The sequence below is a fragment of the Pinus tabuliformis genome, chromosome X (genome assembly GCF_031772625.1).
Source record: "Pinus tabuliformis cultivar Carrire ecotype Pingquan chromosome X, CPIR1, whole genome shotgun sequence".
NCBI lineage: Eukaryota > Viridiplantae > Streptophyta > Pinopsida > Pinales > Pinaceae > Pinus > Pinus tabuliformis.
The window spans coordinates 447,821,147-447,836,613 of record NC_142308.1 but is presented as its reverse complement, the minus strand read 5'-3'; the positions used below and the strand labels follow the sequence as shown (position 1 = coordinate 447,836,613).

Genomic DNA, 15,467 nt, shown 5'->3' with positions numbered 1-15,467 from the left:
TAAAATATTCATCACTTTCTAGATCTAACTTCTATGTATGTATTTTTCTCTGTGAGACTCTTTCTTCTTCCCTCTCTCTCCACCTTCCATTATGTGTCTATCTCCCTCCCCCTCTCCTTCTCTCTCTTCCCCTCCCTCTCTCCCCCTTCCATTTATATGTATACCTCCCTCCATCTCTCCTTATTTGTCTCTCTATCGCAACCCCCTAAACATATGTCACACTCGCTCTCTCTCTCCCCATATCTATCTATCTATCTATCTCTCCCTCTTCCTTTCCATCTCTATCTCTTCCCCTTCTCTCTCTCTCTCTCTCCATCTATATCTCTATCTCCCATTTATCCCTCTTCCTCCCTCTCTCTCTTTGCCTCTCTCTTTTACCCTCTACCTTGCCCCATCTATATCTCTATCTCCCCTTGTCTCTCCTTCTCACCCCCAAAACATACACACTCTCTCTCCCTCCCTCTTCCTCTCCCTCTCTCTCTACCTTATCTCTCTCTTTATCTCTCTCTCTCTCCCCCTCACTGACTCTCCATCTCTCCCTTGCCACTCCCTCTCCACATTTCTCTCTCTATGTCTTTTTTCCCCTTCCAACTCCATCTCTCTCTCCCCCTCTCTCTCCTCTCTCTCAAGTCCTCTCTCTTTTTCCTTCCTCTCTCTCCCCTTCTCTCCCACCCCCTCCGTCTATGCCCCCATCATACACACTCTCTTTCCACCCTCCAACTCTGTCACTATCTTCCTCCCTCTTTCATTCTCTCTCTACCCCCCCTCTCCCCCCTCCATATCTATGTCTCCTTGTCTCTCTTCCCCTTCGTTCCCTATCTTTATCCTCTCCTTTTCTCTCTCTTCCCTTGTCTCTTGTCTCCCCCATTCCATCTTGATCTCTCCCTTGTCACTCCCTCTCTTCCCCCCTCCAAATCCATCTCTCCCTCCCTCTATCCCCCTCCTCTCTCTCTTCCTTTCTTTCTCTCACTATGTCTCTTAGCTCTAAGTCTCTCTCCCAAACTTTATTCCCCCTTCCATCTCACTCTCTTTCTTAAATATGATCCCATTGTATTGTATTTAAGAAAGTATCTAAATTAATAAAAAAACATAATTGGTTGTAAAATATTAAACCTATATTTTGGATCAATCATGTTAAAGAAAATACAATAATAAAAAAATTAAAAGAATCACGCATTGTCTTTCCTCTATCATTGTTAATCACTTTGCTTTTTCACTTCACTTGGATCCTCGGTTAAGATGCATCTATCCTAGTTATTTATAATATAATATTATGTATATTATATAAATTTCACATATTTATATATAAAAGTATTCTCATTTTTTAATTTATTAAAACCTCCATTTAATCTCTATGAAAATATTGTTAATAGTTGTGAGGATGGAGGGTTTACATATACCTCAAAAAAATGTTATAAAATTAAATTAAAATAAAATATTTGTAAAACATTTTTATTTTGAAACAAGTTATTGTTTTTGGGCATGTGGTATTGATAAGCCATGGTATTGGCCCATGGTATTGTAACAATTAAAATCCTAGATCCATAACATAATAATAAAAAATCTAGATGGCCCATGGTATTGATAAACCATGGTAGTAGCCCATGGTATTATAATTTTCTTCCCTCCTCTTCCTCTCTATTTTTCTCTTGTGGGTATTGGCCCATGGTATTGTAAAAAACCTACTTAGAAGTTAATAATATCCATGGTAAATATTTATGATTAAAAATCTTGTCATATTGTAAATATTAAGTTTTTATCCACTTATTAATTAAATTTATAGATGGAACACATCTATATTAATTGTTACAAATATATTGATTACATAAAATATAATATTACAATATTATATGTTACCCAATATTTATAACTACCCTCACCTAATAAATAGTGGGGCAGGAGAAATACTAATTAAAATATAATATTATTAAATTTTACCTAATATTTCAGGTCACACCCCACGCTGACCTCACCCTAAATATTACATTCTAGTCAATATTTCCCCTCACTCCTGGATAACTCTCACCAGTTACCGATTGTCCTAGTGTTAAAAAAAAAAAAAAAAATTCCCCTCACTCCTAGTAATTTTATGGAGCACCTTCCATTATATTGAGTTTACCTTTCTACAATTGAAAACATATTATTAAATTTTACCTAATATTTCAGGTCACACCCCACGCTGACCTCACCCTAAATATTACATTCTAGTCAATATTTCCCCTCACTCCTAGTAATTTTATGGAGCACCTTCCATTATATTGAGTTTACCTTTCTACAATTGAAAACCTGAACACAACTAAATATAAATTTACTTGTTTATTATTATTACATAAATCACACAACCGCAAACCTAACGCCACTAAATATAAATTTCCCGGGTGATTATTAATTGCAGAAATCACGCAACGGAAAACCTAAACGCCACTAAACTTACCTGGTTATTATTACAGGATATGCCCAATTGAATCCACAGCTTCCTTTAACTAATTTTCTTTGTTATATGCCCAATTGAATCCTCGGCTTCCTTTAACTAATTTTCTTTGTTATTCGATGAATAAATCTCTGTTTAAATTGTATACATATCATTTTCAAAATTGAGTTTGTTAATATTAGCCGACACATTTTTTTAAGTAACGTTTATTTTTTATTTTTATTTTTTTTAAAGTAACGTTACACATATCTTCAGCATATACAATATATACACATATCTTCCGCATATACAATATATACACATATCTTTCGCATATACAATATATATTAGCCGACACATATATTTTTTTAATATTTTTTTTAATGTAACGTTATCGTCATATTTTTTTAATATTTAGAGGGCCTCTCAGGGTAATAAAAATTAATTTTATTATAAAAAAGATAAAATATATATTAATGATGGTTATTATTTATTAATATTAATATTATTTTTATATTAAATTTTAAATATTTAATAATTAACTTGATTCATTTTAACATTTGCCATTGTGTTTTTCATATTACTAATATTTTGAAGTGTGGTTGTCTCATGAATCTTCTAATAGTTTGACTATTGAAATAGAAAATATAGTATTATAGTTTCGACTTAAGGAGATAGAGGAGTACAAGGGTGTACCTTGTTTAATGCTCTAGGATCATGGATAGTGAGGAGCTCTTTAATGTCTGAAGATAAGCTCCAATTTACCTGTGAGGTCAACTCTGTGGTCTTAAGCCTAATTCCACACTTTAAAGACAAACCCAATGTCTAAGTTCCTTGTTGGGGGCATAACTTTCGAGTAGATCGCAACTTGTCTTAGGGAACGTTTAATAATTATTGTCAAGGTTATAATAAGGGTGTGAAACTAGGTTTTTTCTCCTTCCCGACATAATCACACTTCCACCATTTCAAAGCAAATGTAGGGCACATAACTAACAAACGGGTGAAATTCTATCTGCTCAAATTTGCTTCCTCTCGTCATATCAATTATTTGCAAGTATATGGTAACTCCTAGCTAGTGTGTGAGAGGATGAACAATCTTTTGCAAGTTCGTGATTTTGGACTAGAGGCTTTTACAAGGCAAGTGAAGGAAATCTCACAATTTTTCACAGTTGTTTCCTTTAGCCATGTTTATTAAAAGCACAACAAAGAAGCAAACAGACTATCAGAGAGTGGTTTATTACTTCAAGAAAATCACTTTGTGATTGTGGAATTTCAAAATGGCACTAAGACCATTCTAAGGGATGCAACTCTTGACATCTTTTAATTTATATGAAAGCTTCCTTTTGTAATTGTTTTTTGTTCTTGTCATAGAAGACTTTTGTTTCTATTTTTGACCCATGCATATAACACATAAATGATATAGTTACAAGGAACCTAAAGTAAATGATTACCTTTCTTAATCCCTTAGTAGATCCTTGTGTTGTTATGGTTTGTTTAGGGCTGATAGACAGTGTTCATGGCACATGATGAATGAATAGATAGTGCTCATGGCACATGTCCTTAATGAATAAATGATGCTTTTTTTTTCTTTAGTAAAATTAAAAAAGAAACAAAACTTACTATTTATGGCAATAGATTCCACATTGTATCAAAAGGTTCGAGATCCACCAACCACCACAACTATTATTCTTATCATAAATGTTACAACTTGGATTAGGTGTCACTAGTTGCTCTAGTTTGTCATTTGTTGAAGAAATTGAACCCGAGATTAATGTACAAGAGGCAGCCTTGTAAACAAGGCAGAGTCAAGTGTTAGATAATGACTCAAAAACCGTATCAAGATGATGGATAACATTGGTGCACCTCAGAATCGAAGGAGGTTGTTGTGGCGCAATGGAATCATTAAGTCCATTAGATGTTTGATTAATGTTATTTGATTTGAATGCATAACAAAAAAATCCAGGCAATAATACGTACATGGAAATGATGAGAGCATACAAAGACAAGTTGGGTAAAAAAAGAGTGAGGATCAATCTACATTAGGAGAGTCTAAATGGAGCTACAACATATCATTAAGCAACTAATCAGTTAGTTGTTGAATATGAATGGATGAGAATCATTGGCCAAACACAATCTCCACATCTTGTATAAAAAAAGGAGAAGGTCCATAAAGAAGGTGATTTGTTAAAAAATTGAAATCTTGGATCTATGGCAAAGTATTCCAACAACATTAGAGGGCCTAATTCAAGCTTCATGGAAGGTAAAAAGTTAGACCTAAGGATAGCAGGCCTAAACCAATGCTACAATACCAAATGATGTAAACCAGAGGGTAGATTTATCTTTGTAGATGGTTGGAAAAGGATATGTGGAAGGCGGATGGCACATGAGAAGGCATTTGGAACTTATCCAATGACCCTTTGTAGGGTCAAAATATATGGTTCATCCCTGATTTAGGTCGATGGGACTCTTTGTGGGATATCAACAAGCTTCACCATCAGGGGTCTAAACCATTGTAGGAGTCCAACATGGAGATTCTAAGTGAGTTATCATAGGATTTGAGTGGACATGGTGTTAGGATCTAGGGACAAAGGGAGTAATGACCCTAATCTTGCAAATCCATCAACCCTAAATGCTTGGTCAAAGAAGGATGGTATTTTGTGACACTCGATATATGGGTTGGTAATGTAATACCCTGGGTTTTGATCCTTGGTTTAATATTGTATGTTTGTACATGGTGAAAGGCCAAAGAACCTAGCTATGTAATGGTTTCAAGTATTATTAAGAAAATACATCAGTGTATGTTGAAAGACAAAGGACAAGAGTATGGTAGGGCATGATTCCATGAGAGGGTGGTAGCTAGAGAGGCTATATCTTTTTATTTATATTTTATTGTACCCATATTTGATTTAGTTGAGAAAAAGGTGGGTGTGTGAGCTTCTTGGTGAAGCCAATTGGCATTTAGAAGATGTGCATATTTAACCTTCCCCTTTTGTGCTTTTGGGTTCATTCATTCATTATTCCCATTCACTTTTATTGTTCTTTTTTATGGGAGAGATGAAGAATTTGATTACTAAGAGTCATTGTTAGTGGTCGTATGTTAATACTTGTTCTTTTCCAACATGAATAGATGCTTAAGTGCATGTATACATTGGCATTTCTAGTGAAATTGTACATGGCTAAAAGTCTTTGGGGCTTCTAGCATTAAGATTTCTTGACAAATAACACTAAAGCCCTAGAGGAAAATGGAATAGCATGAGAGAGACTGCATTAAAGAGAAAGGGATTATTTTCCTTGCATTGTACAAACTAAATGGGAAATAGAGCTAGGGCTTGAGACTACCATGGAATTGATTGAGAAATTGTGATTGTTGTGGGATTGTGCGAGCAAAGAAAGTTTGTGAGCTACCTATCTACGAGGATAGAGTTGGCCTTGTTGGATATGGAGCCTGATTATCTTCCTGATTCAGATGTCTTGTTTCAACCGTGTTTAGATCCCAATCCCCAACGAGGGGGGCTTTCCCCTACACTATTATTTCCTGGAAGATCTAGGAGAGGGCAGATGCATGTTTGGAGTCCCCCTTGGTGGGGGTTCGAGGGCAATGCCCTGAAGCTAAAAATAGAAGAAAAAGTGTCTTGTAAAATATTGTAATTTCATAGTCAATCTGAGTTGTTCATTAGGCGGATCATCTGACGGTAGAAGTTATGTTTAATTTAGGGTTTTTTGCCCTAAAAGGAAACCCCTTGGTTTATATGAGGGAATTGTATTGCAAATGGGTATTATTATTTTGAGTAAGAGAGAGGAGATTGTGTGAGAGCGAAGAGGAAATTACAGTGGATCTGTTGTAGGTTGTATCTCTTCATTTTGTTGGATAATATAAAAGGAAGGACTGGTTGTTTCTCTGTGGATGTAGCCCAAATTTGGTGAACCACATATATCTGTGTCTCTCTTGTTCTATGCATTTATGTATTTGTGTTTCTGCAATATTTTGTGTATTTCATTGCTCCGTTAATTAATTTATAACAGGCCTAGGCATCCATCCTTGTGGAACCATAGTCTCAACCCGAGGGTGTCTTGTTGTAGAGAGTGAACATGCAACAAAGCATATGGTTGGGTAGAATGCCTAACTTCTGTAATTAGTTGGTCAAATATTCTTAAAGATAAGTGTTTTCAATGTTCTTTGTATTTACATTCCATTGCATTATTTAATGGTTATCATTGTTTAAAAGATGTGTATGCTTATGAGCATTTGCATTGCATATATTGAGTGTTTCTTGGTTATTTGCATGAATTTGTGTATGTCGTGCATCATTTCTTGAATTTCTTGATTTTAAACGAAGGATATTGTTATCACAAAATCAAGCACTGAAGGGCTGCTGATCAGGTAGACTCTGTGTAACTGTTTCAGACCAATCTTTTGACTAAGGATTAGCCTCCCTAGCCTGAGAGGGCTCTCTCACTAAGTTATTGATTTTGAATATTGATAAGATGGCTAACTCTTGTAAGGTGAATTTAACAAACATGCTGGCTGGACAGACATTACAAAGACTTCCATTGGGCTTATGGAGTTAATCATCCTTCAGTAAACTATAACACTACTCATGCGTGGAAGTCAGGGCATGTGATGTTTAAATATTCAAAACACATCTCATAGAAACCTCAGCTTACAAATACACACAGGAAATCAGAGCAGCAAAGTGAATTCTGAGTGATTGTGTATTTATACAACTGTAAAAACATTAAGGATAAAGCAAAACCACATATCTTGAGCATTGAAACACTGTATGAATCCTGAGAAGAAAAGCAGCAAATTGTATTACTGAAACTGAGTTTTTACACAAGCCAAAACAATACTCTGTTTTCTCAAATATCCAACCCTACTTACATTCATCATTCAGCTATATATAGAAACATAATTATAATTACTTGGAGCTTCCTCCTCCAGCATGAGGGGAGCTCGATGACTGCCACTAATGACACCTATCTGCTTTGCAACAAACTATTTAATACAATAACCACTAACTGAAGTTCTAAAGAGTTCTAATTTAATTATAATTCTAACTCTATCTCCTTCGTAGAATGATTCCTCCTTGCAGCTTTGACACCTGGTTTCCTTTTCATTTGGCTGAGATGGCATGAGATGAGCAGTTAATGCCCCATGTTGGCTTTGGATACTGAAGGCTTTAATCTGCTCCGTGTTGGCTGAGAATATCCCTTACTTTTCGGTTCTGGTCCCCCATCACTTCGAATATGCAGCAGCATGTACTTTAAGTCTCTTTAATAACCCAAAAACAATAGAACACCACCATGTTTCCTGATGAGTTGGATGCTCCATCGATGGCCAAGTGTGCAAGCCAAAATTCCATGTATGTAATTCATTCAACACCCTATGACCGGCAATAAAGTGGCTTTATAACCGAAAAATTTACACTTAGGTTAAAACATTTCACCTTTTTGAAGGCACACCTGTCTTGATCAGAATGGCTGTGATAGCTTCATTTGGTCTCTTACATGTCCTTCAGGTGTTTCCTTTAGAGAATTCCCGATCATCTTACTAAACTGTTTGTCTGCGTTCAAAATCAACACCTACAGCAGTTTCGTAGCGCGCTACGAAACTGCTGAGTTTTTTAAACAGTTTGCCTTTGGGAAATGTCTGAAGATGCCCGGCGTAACCTCTTTGTTGCAGGAGTTTCTGCCTCAACTTCTGCAGCCTCATCTTTTACTGATCTTGAAATTTGAAGAAGATGATACCAACCCACAACTAAACTGAACCAATAGGCTGTCACCCAAGCGACTACCGAGGGAAAAATTGCATCTCCAACTGTGCATACGCATGATGCTAAGCTAGAGGCCTTGGATTTTGACAGTTCCAATCTCTGGACAGTCAAACCAAATTAAAAGACTGCTGCAATCTCAACTTCGCTTGCAACAACACCATACGAAGTACCAACAATTGAACACTTAATAAAATCCATCTGATTGCAAGTTAGGGTCCCTGTTTTATTTTGTTCATCCTCAAGCCTTGGACCCAAATGAAGTAGAGCATTTTGGCACATGCACTCTTTTGCTTTCCACTATATGACACTGAACCTTGGATGGCTGAAAACAACATCATTATGGGTGGAACAACATAAAGAAATAACTGGAGAATAACACTAGGAAGGTAGCCAGTGATGATTTGACTTGCAAATGTCGTTCTCAGCACTTTTCTTAGGAATGGAAAACATCGCTGTAACTTGTCCAGCTGTGAAAGACCTTGTACAAATGTGACAGGAATGAGGAACAAAATTGTAAGGCTAACAATTCCCAAAAGAATTACAATTTTACGGAACCATAGCTGTCTAGGTGCTATAGAAAGGTCTGACCAATGAACATCATTTGGTTCAGGTGCCAGCTCTGTCACCCACAACATGGGATTGGATGACTGCCGAACCTGTGCAGCAACTGCTGCACCATATCGTGACTTAAAGGAAACAAAGGCAGCCGGAAGTTCCTTGGCTTCATTCCTAGCCTTTCGCTCGACATTCTCAAGCTTCTTTGTGTATAGATTCACAGGATCTATCTTTGCACAACAAAGACAAAAGGAGCCTTCTCTCTGGGGTTGTGTTTGACAGAGATGATTATGTTTCAAGTGCACAATCTTTTTATACAGCTTTTCCGCATCTTGCATAAGTGCCTGCACTCTGCCAGTTCGATAAATCATCTGATGTGAATGATAAGTCAAAAGATGATACCGAGTGAAAAAGAGCTGGACTGTCTCACTCAAGCTACGTTCGTTTGTCAATGGGATGCCACGAACAAGAACAGTGAATTGATTGGGCTGAGGCTGAGATGCTTCAAAAATGGCCAGCCTCCTTGCAACAATACCTTTGTATTCAAAGTAAAGAAGACAACAAGTAGCACATGAAATAAAATACAAAGCAAAGAAGTGTGCCCAAAGCCTTTTAGAACCATTTTTAATATTTGCTATGCCGAATGAATCTAGTGATTTAGAAGGAATGTGGAAAAAATCTTTGGGACGCCACTCTTTTGTATAGTTCATTGGAAGGAGAAGAGCAATGCCCACAATGGCTGTCATTGCAAATATTCGTACACTGAAAACAAAAATCCTGAGGAAGACCACGGCATCTAAGCCAGCTACTGCCAATATATCGTCTTCTGATGCTTCCCATGCCCTTTTTAAACCAACTTGCTGAAGGTACAAACCTTTCTAATAAATCCGAGAGAATGGTATCTACCTGTCCTAGCTTCCTCATTTAAGTTTGAAGTCTGAGCTTGAGCAGGGGCACCCGTCTCTTCATCATACATATGGATATCTTGGTTGATGAACGATGCTTGCAGAATCTTTACAACTTCGATTGAAACATAAAGCGAAATAGGGATCAGGTAATCATAAAGTATCAATGCCGTGACCGAATGATAAAAGCCTGAGACCGCAACCCTCTGTTTGGCGGTGATCAATTTTTCTTGCCAGCTGTCATCTGTACAAATATCTTCTTCTTCTCCTTATCTAAATCTCTGAACTGCAATGATTGCCGGTAACCACTGACTGCAATCACAAACACAACTATAAAAACGCTGATAAGAATACTCCAATGAAGATCAAGTTGTTGAATGTGCCACGCAATACATTTATCTTCTCTATATCTCTAGAGCTTATTTCGTTGAACACCTGGCAGAAAACAAATGTATTAAAGATCAGTGTGTTTAAAATTGATTCTGCATCAAAACCATGTAGCTCAAGAAGCCGTATTCCTTTCATCTCCAGAAACTGAAGGAGGCGGTCAACGATTGCTGTAGGAGAGGGCCAACAACGCAGAAATGGGGAATGTCTTTGTCACTGTTTCATTTTGAGGATCTAATAACCGCACCAGGCAAGATACATGGTCATCAATTTAATGAATTCTTTTCTGTTTGTATCGACAACAAATAGACTAGAGAGTGCCCTTACAGCAAGTTGTTGAGAGAAGCTAGGCTTGCCATCCAACATCTGTGCAAGCAGACCAACGTACCCTGCCTCCCCTAATGCTCTCTTTATTTCATCTGTCTGTGATAGATTACAGATGGCCGAGGCTGCCAACTCTTGAATTGCAGAAGATCCATTTTTGAGGAGAACTATGAGCTGCTTAACAAATCCAGAGGACCTTAAAAGGTTTCTAGAGAATATGGATTGCGAGAGGCTGTGGATTTGAACAAATCCCCAATTTCGTAGCGCAGCCAGTGCAAAATATGAATTATGCGCTACGAAACCACCTAAACATGTTGCGCTGCGAAACTGCTAAAGGGATCTATGCGCTGCGGAAACACTTTGTCCTTAAGCTAGTCTGAGCAATTTTGGCAACAGAATTTTCAGTGATAACAGTGGCTCCACTTGGGATAGTGTGCCCTTGTGGTACACTAAGAACTCGCAGGTCCAGTGCCTTATCCTCTTATGATAAACAAAAATTTATTTGACAAACATCTTCTTCAAGCTTCTTGGGCCTTCACCTCGGGCTTAAGCTTGATGATGACTGCAGGAGAAAGAAATCTATATCTACTAAAAAAAAATTGCTCAGTCAACCTTGAGCTTATTTGCACTTTCCTACCTACCTACCCTATCAGTTGCAATCTCCACTTGTAGCTCAAGGAACATGAAACTTCCAATGAAGCCAGTCATCGATCTGATCTAACACTTGAATCCTTTGGCTGTGCTTGAAACAAAAATAAACCAGATACTGAAGTAACCAAGGCAGCATGAGGTGTAACTGTTCTTCAAGATGAAAATATAATTGGAAACCTGAACAGTAAATCTTTTCCATGTAGTCAGCTATAGGGTCAAAAAACACACGGTTAGTTTGCTGATTCTCATAACATTCTATATCTTCAAACAACTTATCCTCAGCCACACCAAATTTATTTGATATGCTATCCAACTGCCTTTCTGAATGATGCTCACAAACAATGTAATTTTCCTCACTATTATGATCATTATTTGAAGTAAGCTGCTGCAAGGAATTACAAAATTGAACAAGCTTTTCCTCCAGTAGTTCTTCTTGCTGGGTGTAATCATTTTCATCTTCTTTATGATTCGAAGACTGAGAGATCTGCTGCATCTCTACGTTCATATCTAAGGATAAAACATGGTTTTCACAAGTAAACCCCTGCTGATCTTCATGCTGCGTTTCATGGGATGTTATACTTTCTCCTTGGTGCTGGAATACATTGTTATGAAGAGCCTCCAAAATTTCTTCATCCATAAATTCATCATCATCATAACAATCCTCCAAGTACTGAATAAGATTTAAAGAATGCCTACAGCAATCTTTAAGCAACAATAAGGAAGGATAACCTTCTTTATACATTTCACAGAATTCATCATGAAAATTAGCAAGCGAATATATTGAACCATTTTCCAGACTTTTATACCAAGACCATGCTTTTCCTTCTAAAGTGGTCATAAACATTTTCATGAGACAATCTTCAGGGAAATGAACCTTAAGACTGCGTACATGCATATGGAATTTAACCAAATGAAGAGCAGCATCATCTTTCTTTTCATCTTTGAATATTGGAAGATCCTCTAACCAATCAACCTTTGGCATAGGATTTGGAAAACCAGGGATATGAGACCGATTCATAGGAGCATACCTGGCATTCATTCTTGCAGTGGAATTCATCTTGAAACTTCATCAAGCTACTGATCTTCTAGCAGTGGAGTCACCTTCCAATTTCTTATTCGATGTGTGGAGTCGCCAAGGTAGTTTTGCAGCCTCAAAAACCTTCTGAGCTCCTGCTACCTTCAGAAGTTCAGCTTCATGATTTCGGGAATGAATAATCTTCAGATTCCCGGCAGACGCACCAAAATGTTATCACAAAATCAAGCACTGAAGGGCTGCTGATCAGGTAGACTCTGTGTAACTGTTTCATACCAATCTTTTGACTAAGGATTAGCCTCCCTAGCCTGAGAGGGCTCTCTCACTAAGTTATTGATTTTGAATATTGATAAGATGGCTAACTCTTGTAAGGTGAATTTAACAAACATGCTGGCTGGACAGACATTACAAAGACTTCCATTGGGCTTATGGAGTTAATCATCCTTCAGTAAACTATAACACTACTCATGCATGGAAGTCAGGGCATGTGATGTTTAAATATTCAAAACACATCTCATAGAAACCTCAGCTTACAAATACACACAGGAAATCAGAGCAGCAAAGTGAATTCTGAGTGATTGTGTATTTATACAACTGTAAAAACATTAAGGATAAAGCAAAACCACATATCTTGAGCATTGAAACACTGTATGAATCCTGAGAAGAAAATCAGCAAATTGTATTACTGAAACTGAGTTTTTACACAAGCCAAAACAATACTCTGTTTTCTCAAATATCCAACCCTACTTACATTCATCATTCAGCTATATATAGAAACATAATTATAACTACTTGGAGCTTCCTCCTCCAGCATGAGGGGAGCTCGATGACTGCCACTAATGACACCTATCTGCTTTGCAACAAACTATTTAATACAATAACCACTAACTGAAGTTCTAAAGAGTTCTAATTTAATTATAATTCTAACTCTATCTCCTTCGTAGAATGATTCCTCCTTGCAGCTTTGACACCTGGTTTCCTTTTCGTTTGGCTGAGATGGCATGAGATGAGCAGTTAATGCCCCATGTTGGCTTTGGATACTGAAGGCTTTAATCTGCTCCGTGTTGGCTGAGAATATCCCTTACTTTTCGGTTCTGGTCCCCCATCACTTCGAATATGCAGCAGCATGTACTTTAAGTCTCTTTAATAACCCAAAAACAATAGAACACCACCATGTTTCCTGATGAGTTGGATGCTCCATCGATGGCCAAGTGTGCAAGCCAAAATTCCATGTATGTAATTCATTCAACACCCTATGACCGGCAATAAAGTGGCTTTATAACCGAAAAATTTACACTTAGGTTAAAACATTTCACCTTTTTGAAGGCACACCTGTCTTGATCAGAATGGTTGTGATAGCTTCATTTGGTCTCTTACATGTCCTTCAGGTGTTTCCTTTAGAGAATTCCCGATCATCTTACCAAACTGTTTGTCTGCGTTCAAAATCAACACCTACAGCAGTTTCGTAGCGCGCTACGAAACTGCTGAGTTTTTTAAACAGTTTGCCTTTGGGAAATGTCTGAAGATGCCCTGCGTAACCTCTTTGCTGCAGGAGTTTCTGCCTCAACTTCTGCAGCCTCATCTTTTACTGATCTTGAAATTTGAAGAAGATGATACCAACCCACAACTAAACTGAACCAATAGGCTGTCACCCAAGCGACTACCGAGGGAAAAATTGCATCTCCAACTGTGCATACGCATGATGCTAAGCTAGAGGCCTTGGATTTTGAGAGTTCCAATCTCTGGACAGTCAAACCAAATTAAAAGACTGCTGCAATCTCAACTTCGCTTGCAACAACACCATACGAAGTACCAACAATTGAACACTTAATAAAATCCATCTGATTGCAAGTTAGGGTCCCTGTTTTATTTTGTTCATCCTCAAGCCTTGGACCCAAACGAAGTAGAGCATTTTGGCACATGCACTCTTTTGCTTTCCACTATATGACACTGAACCTTGGATGGCTGAAAACAGCATCATTATGGGTGGAACAACATAAAGAAATAACTGGAGAATAACACTAGGAAGGTAGCCAGTGATGATTTGACTTGCAAATGTCGTTCTCAGCACTTTTCTTAGGAATGGAAAACATCGCTGTAACTTGTCCAGCTGTGAAAGACCTTGTACAAATGTGACAGGAATGAGGAACGAAATTGTAAGGCTAACAATTCCCAAAAGAATTACAATTTTACGGAACCATAGCTGTCTAGGTGCTATAGAAAGGTCTGACCAATGAACATCATTTGGTTCAGGTGCCAGCTCTGTCACCCACAACATGGGATTGGATGACTGCCGAACCTGTGCAGCAACTGCTGCACCATATCGTGACTTAAAGGAAACAAAGGCAGCCGGAAGTTCCTTGGCTTCTATAAAATATTCCGAATGGCCATTCCTAGCCTTTCGCTCGACATTCTCAAGCTTCTTTGTGTATAGATTCACAGGATCTATCTTTGCACAACAAAGACAAAAGGAGCCTTCTCTCTGGGGCTGTGTTTGACAGAGATGATTATGTTTCAAGTGCACAATCTTTTTATACAGCTTTTCCGCATCTTGCATAAGTGCCTGCACTCTGCCAGTTCGATAAATCATCTGATGTGAATGATAAGTCAAAGGGTGATACCGAGTGAAAAAGAGCTGGACTGTCTCACTCAAGCTACGTTCGTTTGTCAATGGGATGCCACGAACAAGAACAGTGAATTGATTGGGCTGAGGCTGAGATGCTTCAAAAATGGCCAGCCTCCTTGCAACAATACCTTTGTATTCAAAGTAAAGAAGACAACAAGTAGCACATGAAATAAAATACAAAGCAAAGAAGTGTGCCCAAAGCCTTTTAGAACCATTTTTAATATTTGCTATGCCGAATGAATCTAGTGATTTAGAAGGAATGTGGAAAAAATCTTTGGGACGCCACTCTTTTGTATAGTTCATTGGAAGGAGAAGAGCAATGCCCACAATGGCCGTCATTGCAAATATTCGTACACTGAAAACAAAAATCCTGAGGAAGACCATGGCATCTAAGCCAGCTACTGCCAATATATTGTCTTCTGATGCTTCCCATGCCCTTTTTAAACCAACTCGCTGAAGGTACAAACCTTTCTAATAAATCTGAGAGAATGGTATCTACCTGTCCTAGCTTCCTCATTTAAGTTTGAAGTTTGAGCTTGAGCAGGGGCACCCGTCTCTTCATCATACATATGGATATCTTGGTTGATGAATGATGCTTGCAGAATCTTTACAACTTCGATTGAAACATAAAGCGAAATAGGGATCAGGTAATCATAAAGTATCAATGCCGTGACCGAATGATAAAAGCCTGAGACCGCAACCCTCTGTTTGGCGGTGATCAATTTTTCTTGCCAGCTGTCATCTGTACAAATATCTTCTTCTTCTCCTTATCTAAATCTCTGAACTGCAATGATTGCCGGTA

At 37.9% G+C, this 15,467-nt stretch overlaps 2 pseudogenes; both read right to left on the bottom strand.

Moving 5' to 3' along the window:
* Positions 1 to 8,393: 8,393 nt before the first annotated feature.
* On the bottom strand, positions 8,394 to 9,663 carry LOC149140503 (hyperosmolality-gated Ca2+ permeable channel 2.3 pseudogene; annotated as a pseudogene).
* Positions 9,664 to 9,864: 201 nt separating this feature from the next.
* LOC149140502 (hyperosmolality-gated Ca2+ permeable channel 2.3 pseudogene) lies at positions 9,865 to 15,042 on the bottom strand (annotated as a pseudogene).
* Between the last annotated feature and the right edge of the window lie 425 nt (positions 15,043 to 15,467).